Here is a 17,811-nt window from a genome sequence, read left to right on the forward strand (position 1 = left end):
TAAAGCAATTATCCTTCAATTAAAAAATAAATAAATTGAAAAAAATAAGTGTGCAAAGATGTTTTAGTCTAGGGTGATGTGAGAGTCTTTGGGTGGATGTTTCCCCTCCAATAACTTAATTTAAGTTTGCCCCAAGCATTAAATGGCAAAGGGCAAGCCTCTGGGTTGACTGACAGCAGGCCAGCTGCTGAAACTTACTGGAACATGTTGCGTTCAGCAGGAGCATGTGGCTGCTGAGGCAAAAGCACTTGTAGCTACCGTGTGTATTCACACATCTGTGTTGGCACGGCCGGGGTTTGAATCCACACTCATTCACATCTGCAGGGGGCAGTCAGGAAATGGAGAAAGGTGAACTGAAGGAGGAAACACCCAGATGAGGAATGGGGTTGGCCTACCCTGGATGCCAGCTGTGGAGGTAGGTACAAAGGGTGTGACTCGCCTCTTCTCTGACCATCATTAAAGTGTTGGTGCAGGTGTGGAGCAAACTGAATCATCTTACACTGCTGAAGGGAATGCAAATATAGGCACAACCACTCTGGAAAACTGTGTGGCAGCTAGATACAGACACTCGTGAGCCAGCCATTCCACTCCTGGGCAAATGTCCAACAGAAACATGGGTACATGCCCACCAGACTTCCCTGGTGGCTCAGTCAGTAAAGAATCCGCCTGCAATGTAGGAGACCCGGGTTCGATCCCTGGGTCAGGAAGATCTCCTGGAAAAGGAATGGCAGCCCACTCCAGTATTCTTGCCTGGAGAATCCCATGGACAGGGGAGGCTGGAGGGCTATCGCAAAGAGTTGGACACGACTGAGCAACTAAACCACCATAAATCTCATGCTAAAATGATCACAGTAGCACTATTCTGAATTGCTTCAAATGAGGAAGAATCCAAATCTCTCCTCTGAAAAGCATGGATAAATGACTTGTACACTCACGCAATAGAAAACTGTACAGCAGTGAGGCTGAGCAAACCACAAGTACAAATAACTGTGGATGAAACTCACAAACATGATCCTGACTGGGAGAAGCTGGACACAAATGCGCACACTGAAAACCAGGCATGAGTGAAAGAATCAAAACAATCCAGGCACAGTGACTCTGTGGTGTGAGAGACAAGGTACAGTCCCTTGTTGGGGGCTGGGGGCAAGTGATGGAGGGGAGCATGAGGGGTCTTCAGAGAGGCTAAGTTTCCATTTCTTGATCTGAATGCCAGCTACATGGGTGTTCTTGAGCATTCATGCAGTTGTACATTGTTGACAGGTGTACAATTTTGTGTTTCCTACTTGAATAAAAAGTTAAAACATAATCTAGATACTGCTGCCTTTAAAGCTCTTCCAGGTAGTCTGTGACAGATGCCAACAGCACAGTCTCCTTTCAGTTATTATTTTGAGCGGCCTCATGATGGACAAATGGCCTTGTCTCACACCTTTCCTGAGGGAGCCCTGCTAGGCGGCTATTACTGGTGGTCAGGTCACAGGACAATATTTAATCCCATATCAAGGTGCTCAGAGGACTCTGATACACAAAAAGGTTACAAAAATATGTATATAGATAACACATTTTTAAAATAGGCATAGGAAAAATTGCCTAGGGAAATTCCCTGGCATTCCAGTGATTAAAACTCAGCATTTTCACAGCTGGGGTCTGCATTCTATCCCCGGTTGGACAACTAAGATCCTGCAAGCAATGTGGCACAGGCAGGAAAAAAAAAAAAAAAAAAAAAACCTTGGGAGACCAGGCTCTACACATACATAATGGTTACCTCCTGGGAAGATTGAGAGGGGCTTTCTTCTCTGAGCTTTTCAGGGTTTAAAACATGAAACATTAAGAATGAAGTAGCTTTTATTAAAAAATGATACATAAGGAAAAAAACTTGTAAAGCCATCATGGGTTTCGTCTTTGGGCACGTGGTGATGTGGGTGCCACATGTCATAACTCTCCCAAGGCAGATATAGAAAGGAGAAAAGAACCAAATTCCATGTAAGACCAAAATTCCGCACAGTAACAGGCAAAGGCCATTCTGGAAAATAAGTAAGTGGCTGCTTTCACCTCTGAAAAGAACCTTACATGGAGATTTTTCTAGCACATTAGATGGACACTTAAACCCCTTTCTCCACTGCCAGTCCCCTGTACACTACCATCTCCTGTATGGATCCTAACTGCTTCAAATGCATGAATCAAATAATGCTGGTTGGACATAACACGAAAGCCAGGGATAGTCCATCACTTGGCACTTAGTCAGAGGCGTCTCTTGCAAGAAGCATTTTGGGGAAAGACATCAGTTGGGTTGAGGCCTGTGGCCATCAGCGGATATACTTGGACTTTGATCAGGCGGCCCTGGGGCAGGGAGGCTGTGGGGAAAAGCCAGACAGCCCCACATCTGAGCCACTGGATACTCCCTCAAAGTGAATACTTTGCCGGGACTTGAAAAGCAGCATGAAAAAACACCTTCTCCATTCCAACTCTCTTGAGAAGGTATCTTGGTACAGAATCCAAGACATATGGAAAACCAGGTCTTCTGGTGGGAAAAGCTCTGCTAAGGGACATGGTTGAATTATTACTTCTGAGAGCATGGCTCCTGCTGCACTTCCCTCAAGCCTTCTGGACACGGTTCTAAGGAGCCCCTTGGCGGTGCTGGCCCCCGTCCTGGGGTCGGGACAGGAGAGCTAGAGTCTCCTCCCTGAGCCTGCAGGTCTGCCAGCACAGAGAAAGGCTATGTGAGCATGTGGCCTTGGCAGTGAGCTGGGGGTGGGGTCACAGAGTGGGGCAGACCCCTGGTTTCCTCTGGAATTCCATTCTCCCTTCTAGAACCCTGGAAGGGCTCTTTCCTAAGGGCAGCTGAACTGGATTTTCTGCTCTTTGCTTAACTGTGTTATAGAACTGGGGACCCTTTCTTAATTAGCACAGGCTTCTTGGTGCCTGGGCTCCTCCACACTGTGGACATCTGGGGCCACATCACCCTTAGCAGGGGGCTGCCCTGTACACTATAGATGTTCAGCTGGACTCTACCCACTAGATGCCAGTAGTAACCCCTCCGAATATCTCCAGGCACTGCCAGATGACCTCGGGGGTAAGACTTCCAGATTTATCAAATAAAAATACAAAATGCTTGGGTAAATGTGAATTTTGGAAAAATGACTAATATTTGTTCAGTGTACATATGTCCCATACAATATTTGCAACCTACATACACTATAAAATTATTTGTTTTTTATGTGAAATTGCATTTTAAAATAAAATTTAAATCTAACTAGGGATATGTATTTTATCTGGCAAGTCTTCCTAGGGGACAAACATGGCCACCTTAAGAACCACTGTTCTTAATATTATAACTGGTTTAATATCTTCTGATAAACAGCCTATGACAAAAGTCATAAATTGCCTTTTAAAATATATAAATTACAATAAAAATATGAATGTCATTCAACCCAACAATTCCATTTTTAGATATTTACCCTATGTGAAGTGAGTGAAAGTCGCTCAGTCGTGTCTGACTCTGCAACTCCATGGACTGTAGCCTACCAGGCCCCTCCCTCCATGGGATTCTCCAGGCAAGAGTACTGGAGTGGGTTGCCGTTTCCTTCTCCAGGGGATCTTCCCGACCCAGGGATCGAACCCGGGTCTCCTGCATTACAGGCAGACACTTTAACCTCTGAGCCACCAGGGAAGCCCATTTACCCTATAAAAATACTCAAAGATGTAAGGATATGCATAGGATAATGACTGATATAGCACTATTTGTAGTGGCAAAACGTTGGGGACAACTTCTATAATAGTGGTTAAAGTATTTTTACGTAAATGACACAAGCATTTGATCTAGAGACTAGGATACAGCCTTAAAAATTATGAGACAGCTCTCTGTGTGCTGACATGCAAAAATGCCAATGAGAAATATCCATATTTGTAAGTATAACAGAAAAGAAACTGCAGAGGTAGAGGTCAAACTCTTAGCTATGGGTGGAGGATGGACTGTGGGTGTTCACATTCACTTTTTAATTTCTATCCTTTTGTTTTGTTGGATTTTCTTAAATAAAATATATGCATTGCTTCCTCAGCTTAAAAAAGACAATAAACATTATTTTTCAGAGGGAAAATAATGTTTTTCATCTGGCATCCTAACAAAAGCATCAGAATGACTTTGACGTTTTTCTAGAAGAGATTGATTGAAAAATCTCATTCTGAAACCACTTTCATTTGAAGATCGGTGTTACAAACTACAGAATCCTGAGTGCTATACTATGCTGTGTCCCAAACACCACTGCACTGCCTGAGTTGATTCTGAAAGCCCTGGGGTAGGTCTCTATTACCACCGTGGTCTATAGTACTGACCTTGACTGCAGGGTTTCCTGGTGTATCTTGGAAAGCATCTACATTTGTTTAGTCCCACACACTCACCAAACTTGCATCCAGGTTCACACATAGCTGTTGAAAGAAAAGGTATTTTGACAATTAAAGAATAGGAGCCAATAGGTATATGAGAAGATGTTCAACATGGCTAATGATCAGAGAAAGGCAAATCAAAACTACAATGAGGTATCATCTCACACCAGGCGGAATGGCCGTCATCAAAAAGTCTACAAATAATAAATGCTGGAAAGAGTATATAGGAAGGGGAACCCTCCAACACTGTGGGTGGGAATGTAAATTGGTGCAGCCACTAGAGAGAACAGTATGGAAGTTCCTCAAAAAAGCTAAAATAGAGTTGCAATCCCACTATTGGGCATTTATCTGAACAAAAGTTTAATTTGGAAGGATACATACAGGCACTATCAACAATGGCCAAGACATGGAAATAACCAAAATATCCACTGAAAGGTAAAAGGTGAAAAAGACATGATAGATATATACAATGGACTATTACTCAGCCATGAAAAAGAATACAATAATACCATTTGTAGCAACATGGATGGACCTAGAGAGATTATCATACTAATTAAAGTAAGTGAGGAAGAGAAAGACAAACACCTTATGATACCACTTACATGTGGAATCTGAGATATGAGACATATAAACTTATCTGCAAAACAGAAATGGACTCACACACATAGACAACAGACTTGTGGTTGCCAACAGGAAGGGAGGATGAGAGAGGGCAGGACTGGGCCTTTGGGAGTAGCAGCTGCAAGCTAGTATATATAGGATGAATAAACAATAAGGTCCTACAGTAGAGCACAGGGAACTATATTCAATATTCTGTGATAAACCATAATAGAAAAGAATATTAAAAAGGAATACAAATATATATATAACTGAATCACTTTGCTGTGGAGCAGAAATCAACACAACATTGTAAGTCAACTATATTTCAATAAACAAATTAAAAAGAACAGTCAGCCCAGTGAAATGCACACGTGTTGAACTTAGCCGCCTTCTGTGTGGCAGAGAAATCCCTGGTGACATACAATACAGAGGGTGATCTGCTTCCTCTCCAGTTTGTTTTCACCTTGAAAATACTGAGTAGTGCTTCGCTTCTGAATGACATCACCAGCCCCAATCTCCTCACCCCCTTCACCCCATAAGTACAAGTTGACCATAACTTTGCCTAGCACTGCCACACCTCCAGTGGCATTCAAAGAAAAAAGAAAAAAAAAAAAAACCTCCTACATTGCAATTAGCCAGTTTTGTATGTAAACACAAAAGATTTAACAAAAGGACTATGATTTACCAGCTGGAAGAAACTCCATAGTTATACTGGGCCAAGGTCCCTTGCCCTCTTTCTACTATTTTTTTTTTTTTTTCCCTCTTCTGTATTATTTCCCCGTTTCTCTTTTGAATGATCAAAATTTTTACATTCTGTGTGTTATCAGCCAAAATGAACAAAGCACAGGTTGGAGGCAGGGAGACACTGCCTCCGGTCCTGAGGATGGGAACCACAAGCATGATGGTGGTGGCGATACTGGTGGTCATGGAGGCATGCCAAAGGCAGGATTTGGTTTTCTGTTTTATCCGCTTCTGTATCCAGATATCTGACACACACTAGGAACTCAATAAATATTTGTTGGATGACTGAAGTGGCAGGAGAAACAAGGATGGGACGGGTAACAGATTGCATTAGGCAAGAAAGCGTAGTCAAAGATGGTGGAAAGTTTGAGTCTGGCTCATAAGGAGGAGACAGGGAGAAAACGCTGTGGATAGGAAGAAAGGAAAATGGGAGAGCCCAAAGACATGAATGGGAATGAGAGAAAAAGCAATGAATGAGAGAGAAACTAGGCAGGTAGGGAATCATGGACTCTCACATTTTCTGAATCTACTAGGAGTCCCAGAAACAGCCAGCATATGAAAGGATGACTCAGCAATTGCCGGAAATGCTTGCTTACTTCTCTGCACATTGATTCTCTGGCTCATAGAAGGTCCACCCCTAGGCAAGCCTGTTCCTAAAGACTCCGGCATGTTCCCATTTGACACGCCCCTACCTTTGCTAACATCACCATTCATCTCCCAGCTACCTGGACTCAAAATCTCAGCTGTCTCTATTTATTCTTGTTCCCCAAACAATCACCCAAAGTATCCTACCCCTCTATCCCTGTTTCTACCACCAATTTCCTTGAGTAAGTATTGGGTCGGCCAAAAAAGTCTGTTTGGGTTCTCTACAGTCACTTATAGAAAAACCCAAATGAACTTTTTGGCCAAGCCAATATTTATCCAGCTGCTGGGAACCACTTTGCCCATAAATGTCTGGGAGATTTGTCACATGCCTCTCTCTCTTCACTTTCCTCACCTCAGTCTGTGACCAGGGCTTGGCTGACGCACGGGTCTAACAGCCTAGCCCCTGGCTTCTGGACAGGACAAATGCTGCAGTGCAGTTAACACTCCAGAGCTCACTGTGGGATCAGGAGGAAGCCAAACTTCTCTTGAAGCCACATCTTTGCCTTGCTTCTTCCCCAGCTCCCTCACTCCCTTACAGATTTCTCCCAAGTGCCTCTCCACAGGATATTTGTGCAAGAATCACATTCACAGGTACTGCTCCTAGGATATCGATGTCCAGTGTGACATTAAAGGGATATTCCGGAAGTATAGCTCTGATCATGCCATGCGTTGCCTCAGTTCAGTTCAGTTCAGTTCAGTGGCTCAGTCATAGCTATATCTGCGACCCCATGGCCTGCAGCACACCAGGCTTCCCTGTCCATAACCAACTCCCGGAGCTTACTCAAACTCATGTCCATCGAGTTGGTGATGCCATCCAACCATCTCATCCTCTGTCATCCCCTTCTCCTCCCGCCTTCAATCTTTCCCAGCATCAGGGTCTTTTCCAATGAGTCAGTTCTTTGCATCAGGTGGCCAAAGTATTGGAGTTTCAGCTTCAGCGTCAGTCCTTCCAATGAATATTCAGGACCGATTTCCTTGCCTGGTGCTGCTAAGTCGCTTCAGTCATGTCCGACTCTGTGCGACCCCATAGAACGCAGCCCACCAGGCTCCCCCATCCCTGGGATTCTCCAGGCAAGAACACTGGAGTGGGTTGCCATTTCCTTCTCCAATGCAGATTTCATTGCCTAGAAGTCATCAAATAATCTCTGTTGGATCCTGAATCCAGGACGGGGGTCATAACCGTGATCTGGCCTCTGCCTTTTTTTAGTCTTACTCTGTTCCCTGAACCCAGGCAACGATGAGGTCAAACCAGACTGCCTGCTCTTCTCTGACCTACTCTGTACTTTTTACCCCTTCTCTATTGTTACCCAACCCTGCGGCACCCCTCCCCACCACTCCAATGGTTAATATCTTAACAATCCTTCAAGGACTACGTTGTAGGACCCCTCTTTCCAGAAGCTTGTACAGATTTCACCAGCCACACGTGAACTTCTGCTCATCTCTGAGAACTCCACAGAACTCTGGCAGGCTTCTCCCACGAAACTGATATCTGCATCTTATTCAGTAACTAGCCAGATATTTCGCTTCTATGTTTGACTTCTATCTACTATCTGATGCTAAGTGCTTTCAGAACAGGGATATAAATGCTCACCTTTGTTTCTCCTCCTGCGTTTAATAGTGTGAACTGAAATAGTTTTGAATGACAAAGCAGTAAATGTAGAACTTTGAACAGGGAAACATTTCAAGGGTTGAAGTAGATCGTAAGTGAGAGAAGGTATGGGAAAACACGTTTCCCACCAAAGTTCTTCTACTTTTGGAGGCAAATGAGATAGAATTGGATTTCCAGGGTCTATTTTGTTATGGTTATGTTCTTGGAGATGCAGCTTTAACTCTAAATGTTAGAAAAATAGACCTTTTTTTAAGCCCCCAAGACCTCTGATTGCTCCCCGGAAAGTTATTTTCATGTAGTCCAGACAGGAAAGCCCAGGATAAATGCCAAAGAGTAGAGAGGAGAAGTGGTGAATGTTAATACCCTTGCTGTTTGGAGGACAGCACTCCAGAAAGACGTTTTTGATTTAGGGTAATATTGGATCTGTGATGTGAACAGCCAATCTATGGCATAGGGAAATTCCGTTTATGTCTAAAATGGCCAGAGATTTAAGTGTGCTTTAGATAAAGGAAGCTCTCTTGTTTAATTTCCCTGCAAACTCCTCCATCTTTCTGGAGTGTTTATCCACTCTTTATCCACTCTTTCTGGCTCTTTCTCCCATATCTCACTAAGTGGCCCATATCTGAAGGCTAACGGTAATGAGTGAAGCAGACCCTGCCCTGGGAACAGATTTAAGCAGGGCAGAGGCTGAGATCTAGAAAGCTCTGGCATAGAGACAGGGCCTCTGAAGGACTGAGGGCTGATCAGTCAATGGAGGTGAAGGCTGGGGCAGACTGCACCCTCACAGGCTGGAGCCTGGCTCTGCCTGTTCAGGCAAGTTGGCATGAGTTCCTGTCTCATCACCATGCACTCCACAGCTTAGAACTCAGAGGCCTGGTGATCAGGGACTAAGCAGCCTGTTACATGGTGCTTCGAGGAGCATATGACTTTACCATCAAGAAGGACCATGCCAATTGGATGTAATATGATACAGATCATAGATACAAAAATCATTGCCATTTACTGGGTCAACATTTGACAGGGGCAGAGTGTGGGATGACCATCTCTTCGGATTGCCAAACACGCAATGGGAGCAGTGTGTTGAAATGCCCTTCAGCATCTGGCTTTCAATTCTTTTCAGGCCTCTGGTTTGAATATTGGCCACAAAAGTGGTGAGAATGTGATTGGCTGTGTGCACTATGGTCAGACTGCTCCAATCTAGTTATAGAATAGCCCCTCCAGGAAAGCAAAGCTCACCCTCATTTATACACCAGAGACACGCAAGTTTTATGGCCGGAGGTCCTGAGGTTCGTGTGACTGTAAGAGACATTCCAAATCAGATATCCCGTGTGGTTTTTGACCCTTTCCACCTGATGACTTCAAAGAAAGATGTATCATGTTGTGTTTAGAAGGAGAAAAAAGCAACATTGAACCCTCTTATCATCTGCTGCTTTGACAGACAGAAGTCTGCAAGGGAGGAAATGGAGCCTGAGCAAGCTTATCTACCTTGCCCAAGGTCACCCACGGCAGTCTGGTTCTCAAGACAATGCCCTTGATCATGACCCACCTGACCAGTGTGAGTACCACTGTTTTCAACCGACAAAGCCCCAGGGGAATGTTCTAACTTTCTTTTGCTAGGCAGGCAGTGATGACCTTCAAACATTTCTTCTATCTTCCCACTCTTGTCATCTACTCATAAGGAAACTGCGACAGTGCAGGATTTTACATAATATCCAACATGTGGGGGGATTCCCTGGTGGCTCAGACGGTAAAGCGTCTGCCCGCAATGCGGGAGACCGGGGTTTGATTCCTGGGTCGGGAAGATCTGCTGGAGAAGGAAATGGCAACCCACTCCAGCACTCTTGCCTAGAAAATTCCATGGATGGAGGAACCTGGTGGGCTACAGTCCATGGGGTTGCAAAGAGTCAGAAACGACTGAGCGACTTCACTAAACATGTGAGAGCAAGATCAACGTCCTCCAATGTTTCATGGATTTTGGACATGATCAAGTTCTGCCCGCAGCTACAGTATGCCCACATTATTTTTTAAACCAGCTAAATCAAAGAAGAGGAGGTTGGGGCAGGGAAAAAGAAGAAAAAGAATGTAGACTTATTACTCTTTAAAATTGCTAACACTCTTGGGCTTTACAGTTTATAATCCAATATGATCCGTACCAGTGCCCAAAGTACTGCATGCACATGTCTGTTCATCCCACTTAACAGATTAAGGATTCAGGTTCTATGCCACCTACTAGATACACAAGGCCCTGAGACCAGATTCCTGCCCTGAAAGTATGTACCCCTGGATAGCCAGCTATGAAGAATACAGATTTGATTCTTTTACACTGCGACTGTTGATTATTATAGAAATTTACATGAAAAACAATGCAACACGAAACTCTGTGCTCATCCCTAGCCTCCCCAACTCTTTTCAAACTGTCAGAGGCCTCTCTCGGAGTTCCTAACACTGGTCTGAGAAATGATGTCAAAAGCAATTTATGGAAACTTAGTTTGAAATGTACACAGCAGAACCATGCATATCTTGCATATATATGCATGTATCCCTTGAAATCATCTAGAAATAGGCACGATGAACTTGGAAAATGTGAGTAACCAAACTACAAAGTAAATGGGTAACCTTCTTATTTGTGACCAAAGCCTACTGGTTGGGTGATTCATAATCAAAAAGTGGAATTCATTAGAAGTCGGTTGGAAAAATTATAATTAGAATGAGGTATTTCTTGACCTGTTTTTGCCTAACTCAGTTTCTCTAGGTTAAAACAAAAACAGCCATACTGACTAAGAGAACAGCAGAGAGAATTGATGAAACAGGGCTCCTAAAACAAACACATCATATCCAGGGTGATGGTGTCAGCCATATTTTGAATGGGAAGAGATCTCACAAGCACTTAGACCTTGGGTGTCAGTTAGGACTATGTCCCTGCTCTGGGAAAGCCACTGGCAACCTGGTGACAGCTTATAGTGTCACAGAGAAAAACTGCAGGACCCAGGCCAACCACCTGAGCACTGGGTGGTCTGAGATTTTACAAAAGTACCTTCACAGACTCCCTTGCTACTCCCTCTCCAGCCATAGCAGCAGGCCAGTATGGTTCCATAGTGACAGACACCAGGCTGGAGCGACGATGCCAACAACTTGTGATCCCTTGGACTGTGGATAAGAGCCACATGTTAGAACTGAGAAAACAGGAAACACCACAGAGACTCTATGGACATGAGAGTTACCTGGTCAATTGCCACAAACCTGCTGGAAGTGCTAGATCGGACTTTGAAAACCTGAATTTCAGATTGCCAGCCTCTGCTATCATGCCTTGCAAGCCTTCACCAATAATTGTGCTAAGTCACCTCAGGCATGTCCGACTCTTTGCGACCCCATGGACTATAGCCCACCAGGCTCCTCTGTCCACGGGATTCTCCAGGGAAGAATACTGGAGTGGGTTGCCATGCCCTTCTCCAGGTCCCCAATATTTAGCATCAGCCATTTCCTTCTTCCCCAGGGTTAAAAGAATTGGATTATGTGGGACTTCCCTGGGGGTTCAGTGGATAAGAATCCACCTGCCAGGGCAGGCGACAGAGGTTTGATCCCTGGTCTGAGAGGGTCCTACATGCCGTGGGGCAATTAAGCCCATGCACCATAGTTAGTGAGCCCCTGCTCTGCAACAAGAGAAGCCAGTGCAATGAGAAGCCCGTGTACCGCCACTGTAGAGTAGCCCCCACTCTCTGCAACTAGGGAAAAGCCCGCACAGCAACGAAGACCCTGCGCAGCCATTAAATACAGAAATAAACAGAACTGGGTTACATATAATCTATGAAACTGGGACACATGAAAGTGGCCGAAATCATCTGCTTCTGAACCCTGGAGGGGGCCAGTTTTCAGATCTGCTCTGTCCAGACACACTGGCTCCCCAGTTCTGTGTCCAGCTAGGTGCCCTGTGTGCTCACGTAACTCCCTGGTCCCCGTGGCTTTGTTTCAGACAAGAGCGCTGCCCCTCTGCCCCACTGGCCGCCTGGGGGCCACTGAACACACTGGAATCTTGATACACTAGAGACAGTCAAAGCTGGAAAGACGCTATAGAGAGACTTCATGCAAGCCGTCTCCTGTTACAGATGAGGCAGCTCCAGCCCGAAGGAGCAGTCACAACCCAGCAGAGCCCTGTCAGTGGTTCCAGCCCAGGGCGCCCTCCTCACTCCTGGAAACACAATTCACTTAACTCTTCATCTGTAGAGCAGAGGTTGGCAGATGTTTTCCATAAAGGGGCAGATGGTAAATAGTTTAGGCCCTGTGGGCCACGGGGTCTTTGTCCCAGTGCAAAAGCAGCTGCAAGCAACAGTAGATAGATGGCCATGGCCGTGTTCAGTACATATTTATGGACACTGAAACATTTGAATTTCATAAGCTTTCCACATGTCATGCAATAATATTCTTTTTTTGGTTTAGTTTTAACTGTTTTTAAAGTAAAAGCCATTCTTAGCTCAAGAGCCACATAGAAACAGAGGGCCACCTAGCCTTGGCCTGAGGGCTGCAGTTTGCTGACCTTGACCTAGAGGCCGGAAAGAGTGGGCCCCGACCCCAAGTGCCAAGGCGGTAGCTCGCCGTGCATTCCATGATTGGACAGGGTTACCAGCAGATTCTGGAAGAAAAGGCTTCAGTTGTATATTTGGTGGGTTGGCTGGGGTTGTTTCCTCTTGCATAGTAAATACCTGATAAAATGCATGCATATTAAACCCCTGGGCACGTCAACAGACAAGGAATGTACATTTGACCATGCGCTTGCTGCAGCTGTCACCACCAATTCCAGGACACACCTAACAGCACTTGGTCCCAATTCTCCCCTCCCTCCATTCCCTGCCAACCACAAATTTACATTCTGTCTCTAGATTTCCCTATTCTGGACATTTCACAGAAGTGTAATCATATCTTCTATGGTCTGTTTGTGTCTGACCTGTTTCATTTAGCAGGTTTTCAAGGTTCATTTATCTCGTGGCACATAAGAGTAGTTCTTATTTATTGATGAATAATATTCTATTGTATGAATAGACCACATTTATCCGTTTGTCAGTTGATGGACATTTGGGGTGTCTCTACCTTTTGGCTATTAAGAATAATGCTGCTATGAACACTGTGTGTTAGCTTTTGTATGAACATATGCTCTCGTTTTTCTTGGGTATATACCTAGGAGTGAAAGTGCTGGATCATAGGCACTCTATGTTTAACTTTTTGAAGAACTGACGCACTGTTTTCCTTCCTTTTCTCCTTTGCCTTTTGCTTCTCTTCTTTTCTCAGCTATGTGTAAGTCCTCCTCTGTCAATCATTTTGCCTTTTTGCATTTCAGGAAATGAATGGAAGCCTGGCTGCAGTCCATGCAGTAACAAAGAGTCGGATATAACTGAGTGACTGAACAACAACAAAACACTGTTTTCAAGATAGCTGTATCATTTCACACCTCCACCAACAGTGTATGAGGACTGCAACTCGTCCACGTTCTCACCAGCACTTGTTAGTGTCCATTTTTTAATTACAGCTGTTCTAGTGGTTGAGAAGTAGTACTGTGCTTTGATTTGTATTTCCCAGATGGCTAATGATGTCGAGCAATTTTTATGTGTTTATTGGCTCTTTGTGTATCTTCTTTGGAGAAAGGTCTATTCAGGGCCTTTCCCCATTTTCCAATTGGGTTATTTGTCTTGATATCCTTAGGAATGAAACACAAAGAGCAAAACTAATTGGTAAAAACAGCTGTCCCCATGCCCCAATGAATAAGGTAATGTAATTTTACCTCACCCTGAGAAAAAAATCTTCTATCTAGATCCTCAAAGAGTCAGTTTTTTTTACCATGTTTGTACTGAACTTTGACAAAGTGCCCACATCTGTTTTCTCCTCCTTTAACCACATGGAGCTGAGTCTGGGGAGCAGAGTGGAGGGAGAAACTGACTCTGCCCAGAAAAGAAGATGTCCCATTTCACGTGGAGTTACAAAGAACACATGACAAAGGAGAAACCTATAGAGGGCGATATTATGCCTGTGGGAATTTAATTCCATAGTTTTATAAGGAATGTGTAATTCATTTAATGAGATTTCATTCTATCAACAAATCGTGGGGCTGACCTGTAAATTTATTTTTTTAATATTTTTATTTTGTATTGGAGTATAGCTGATTTACAATGTTGTATATTTTCAGGTGTACAGCAAAGTGATTCAGTTATACATATACATATATTGATTCTTTTAAAATTCTTTTCCCATTTAGGTTATTACAGACCATTGAGTAGAATTCCCTGTGCTATAGAGTAGGTCCTTGCTTATTATCTATTCTAAATATAGCAGTGTGCACAGGTCAATCCCAAACTCATAAAATATCCCTCTCTCCTACCTTTCCCCTTTTTCTACTTTTCCCCTTCTTGACCTCAGATTTGCAAGCAATAAGTGCCCCAGCTCCAATAGGAAGGGCCTTACCTATTCCCTGATGCCCAAAAACCCAGCTTCATCCTCAAAAGGAGCCATAAAGAACATGAGGAGTCAGTGGCCTGTAAATTGGAGCAGAGAAAGTGTGTGGATCAGGGGAGTGAGAAGGGAAGCAGACAGAACAGTGGGAGGGAGAAGGAGCAGGAGATAAACGAGGGCCAGAAAGGAAGGGCCTGTGTCCACATGAAACATTTGGCCCATCCTAAAGGCACCAGAGAGTTATACAGAAGTTTCCTGCAGTTGGAAATAGCAAGGATTTTGCAAGACACAAAGCAGCTTCCATAGAAGTGAGGTGAACTCAACAGGCGCCAGTAAGATTATTGAAACATTACACCAAAAGCAAAGGCAAGAAAAGCAAAAGCAAACAAGTAGGAACTACTTCAAACTAAAAAGCTCTGCACAGCAAAGGAAACCAACAGAATGAAAAGGCAACCTACCAAATGGAAGACAATATTTGCAAGTCATGTATCTGAAAGGGACTAATACCCAAATATAAACTATAATATAAATATTTATAATATAAAAGGAACTCAAACAACTCATTTCAAAAAAAAACAAAACACTCTGATTTTAAAATGGGTAGAAAATGTGAAGTGACATTTTTTCAAAGGAAGACATTCAGATGGCCAACGCACATACGAAAAGGTGCTCAACATCAACTAGTCATCAGGAAAATGCAAATCAAAACCACAATGAGGCATCACCTTACACCTGCCAAATGGCTATCATCAAAAGACAACAAATAACTAGTGTCAGTGAGGATATGAAGAACAGGAACCGTCCTACACTGTTGTTGGGAATAAATATTGGTACAGCCACTCTGGAAAACAGCGTGGAGGGTCCTCAAAACTTTAAAACAAAACAAAACAACCATACAACCTAGCAGTTACATTTCTGGGTATTTATCCAAAGAAAATCTATATGCTCCCCTATGTTCACTGCAGCATTATTTACAATAGCCAATATATGGAAACAACCTAAGTGTCTATCAGTGAGTGAATGGATGGGGAAAAAAAAAGTGGTATGTATATACAATGGAATATTATCCAGTCATGATAAAGAATGAAATCTTGCCATTTCCAACAACATGGATGGACCTTGAGGGCATTATGCAACCTGAAAGACAGATTCTGTATGACCTCACTTATATATACTTAAATGCGGAATCTAAAAAAAAGACCAAAAAGCCACCCCAAGCCCAAAGATACAGAGAAGAGACCTGCGATTGCTGACAGGGGCCACAAAACAGGTAAAGGGGATCAAAAGGTACAAACTTCCAGTTATACAACAAATGAGTCCTGGGGATGTAACATATAGCATGGCCATTATAGTTAATTGTGCGTGCTCATGCTCAATTGCTAAGTCGTGTCTGACCCTTTGTGACCCCACGGACTGTAGCCCGCCAGGCTCCTCTGTCCATGGGATACCCAGGCAAGAATACTGGAATGGGTTGCCATGCCCTCCTCCAGAAGATCTTCCCCACCCAGGGATCGAACTCGAGTCTCCTGCAGTGGCAGGCAGATCCTTACTACTGAGCCACCAGGAAAGCCCCATTGTTAATAATACTGTAATGCATATTTTAAAGTTGCTAAGATAGTAAATCTTAAAAGTTGCCATCACAAGGAAAAAAATGCTGTAACTATGTATGGTTTAGAGATGGTAACTAGACTTATTGTCGTGATCATTTTGCAGTATATACAAGTATTGAATCACTGTGTTGTACACCTGAAATTAACATGTTTTATGACAATTATACCTAAAAAAGATTACTGAAACTGTGAGATGTGAAATTAAAAAGAACCAAATTGAAATGTTGAAATATGATTTAAGAAAAAAGCTTACTTAGAAACTTTGGTGAAAAAGCCCAGGGTTCCTGGTACAGGTGGTCAAACCCATTTCATATGTATTTGTCAAAGTCAATTAGTTTTGATTGTGCAGAATACTGCCTGGGGTTAACTAAGAGAAGAAAGTTACCAGAAGGTAAAATTCATATACTGTTTGTACATTAACAGCACTCTACAGAGAAATCTGCTTTCTCGAGTTTTATTGCTTTCACATGTTTGCCTTTAGGTGAAAAGGTGAAACTGAGAAATCTGAGGTGTATTAATTCTTTCCAAGACATCATTTTTGACGCTGTACAAAAAGTATCACTTGTAAAACTCTCCAAAATGTTAATGATGAATACTTAAGCCATCAAAAACTTGTTAATGAAGTCAGATTTCTTATCCACTATCAGGGATTCCTTCCCGGGTCACAAATACATTTTAGTATTACAGCTACGTTGGAAGACATCATAAATTCGACATTACATCTAGCCTTCTTACTTTTTTAAAACATGAAAAGAACAACTAAGACTCAACTCATGACTGAGAAATAAACAATGGATTCTGGATGTTCAGGCAACTACACAAATCATAAAACATTGCTTTGGTCTCCAGCTGCTCTATGGATGCAGAGACACGTTCTGTGTATATTTCCTACAGGAGAGCAAGCACCTTGAAAGAACTCTGTAGAAAAAGCCATCAGAGAACCATGGGAGTCCATAAATGAGCAACGTGCCTTGTAATTAATGAGTGTGCAGTCCATGTAGTCACCCAGTTTTGAGAAACAGCTTCAAAGGGATAGCCACAAATGGGATTTTACTGGTTTAATCATCAAATTCACGTCTGGTCAGGAAAGTGGGAAAACAGTTTAAAAGAGGGAAATCACTAGTGGATAGAATGGCTAATAATTACTTTCTGATTTGTAGATGCTGGAGGAAATTTATTTATTACACCAAGAATCAAGTTCTGCATTCTATGCTTGATACTTTTTTTAATTCACATATGGCAGCTATTTAAAATTATGGATAAAAAGAAAATTATTTAAAGTGTTTCTGATTAAGCTGAAACAGTATTATTGAGGGGAAGAGAGAATCTACCACAGGCAAGCACAGTATTAATGATAACAGTGGGACACACTATCTTATAATATCTTTCTAAAAACTGCTTAAAAATAAAAAAGCTTTAACTTTCTGTTTCTTTAACTTCTTGTTTCTTTAACTTCATAGTTCTCAAAGGACACTGCAAGTAAATGTTAGTAAGTAATTCAGATTACTTTCCCAGCATCGTCTCCTACCTGCCTTTTGCACTAATTCCAGGCCCAATCACTAACTTTCCCACCACTAATTTGACCACTCTTTAAATATCAGGTTGTGAGTACTCTGGATAAGAAATACAAACTATTAGGTGAAACCATATGAAACTATTATTTTAGAAGTTAAAAATGTCCAAATATCTGTATATCATATGTTACAGTTTAACGATCATGGAAGAGAAGGCTAGTTCAGTTCAGTTCAGTCGCTCAGTCGTGTCCGACTCTTCGAGACCCCATGAATCGCA

The 17,811-nt window shown here is 42.9% G+C and overlaps 1 non-coding gene across 1 annotated transcript; it reads right to left on the reverse strand.

Annotated features, from left to right (window-relative positions):
* Positions 1-3,595: 3,595 nt before the first annotated feature.
* TRNAY-GUA (transfer RNA tyrosine (anticodon GUA)) lies at positions 3,596-3,667 on the reverse strand. Its single transcript has one exon. It is a non-coding gene; the product is annotated as a tRNA-Tyr (tRNA).
* Positions 3,668-17,811: the final 14,144 nt, after the last annotated feature.

The sequence above is a fragment of the Bos indicus genome, chromosome X (genome assembly GCF_029378745.1).
Source record: "Bos indicus isolate NIAB-ARS_2022 breed Sahiwal x Tharparkar chromosome X, NIAB-ARS_B.indTharparkar_mat_pri_1.0, whole genome shotgun sequence".
Lineage (NCBI taxonomy): Eukaryota > Metazoa > Chordata > Mammalia > Artiodactyla > Bovidae > Bos > Bos indicus.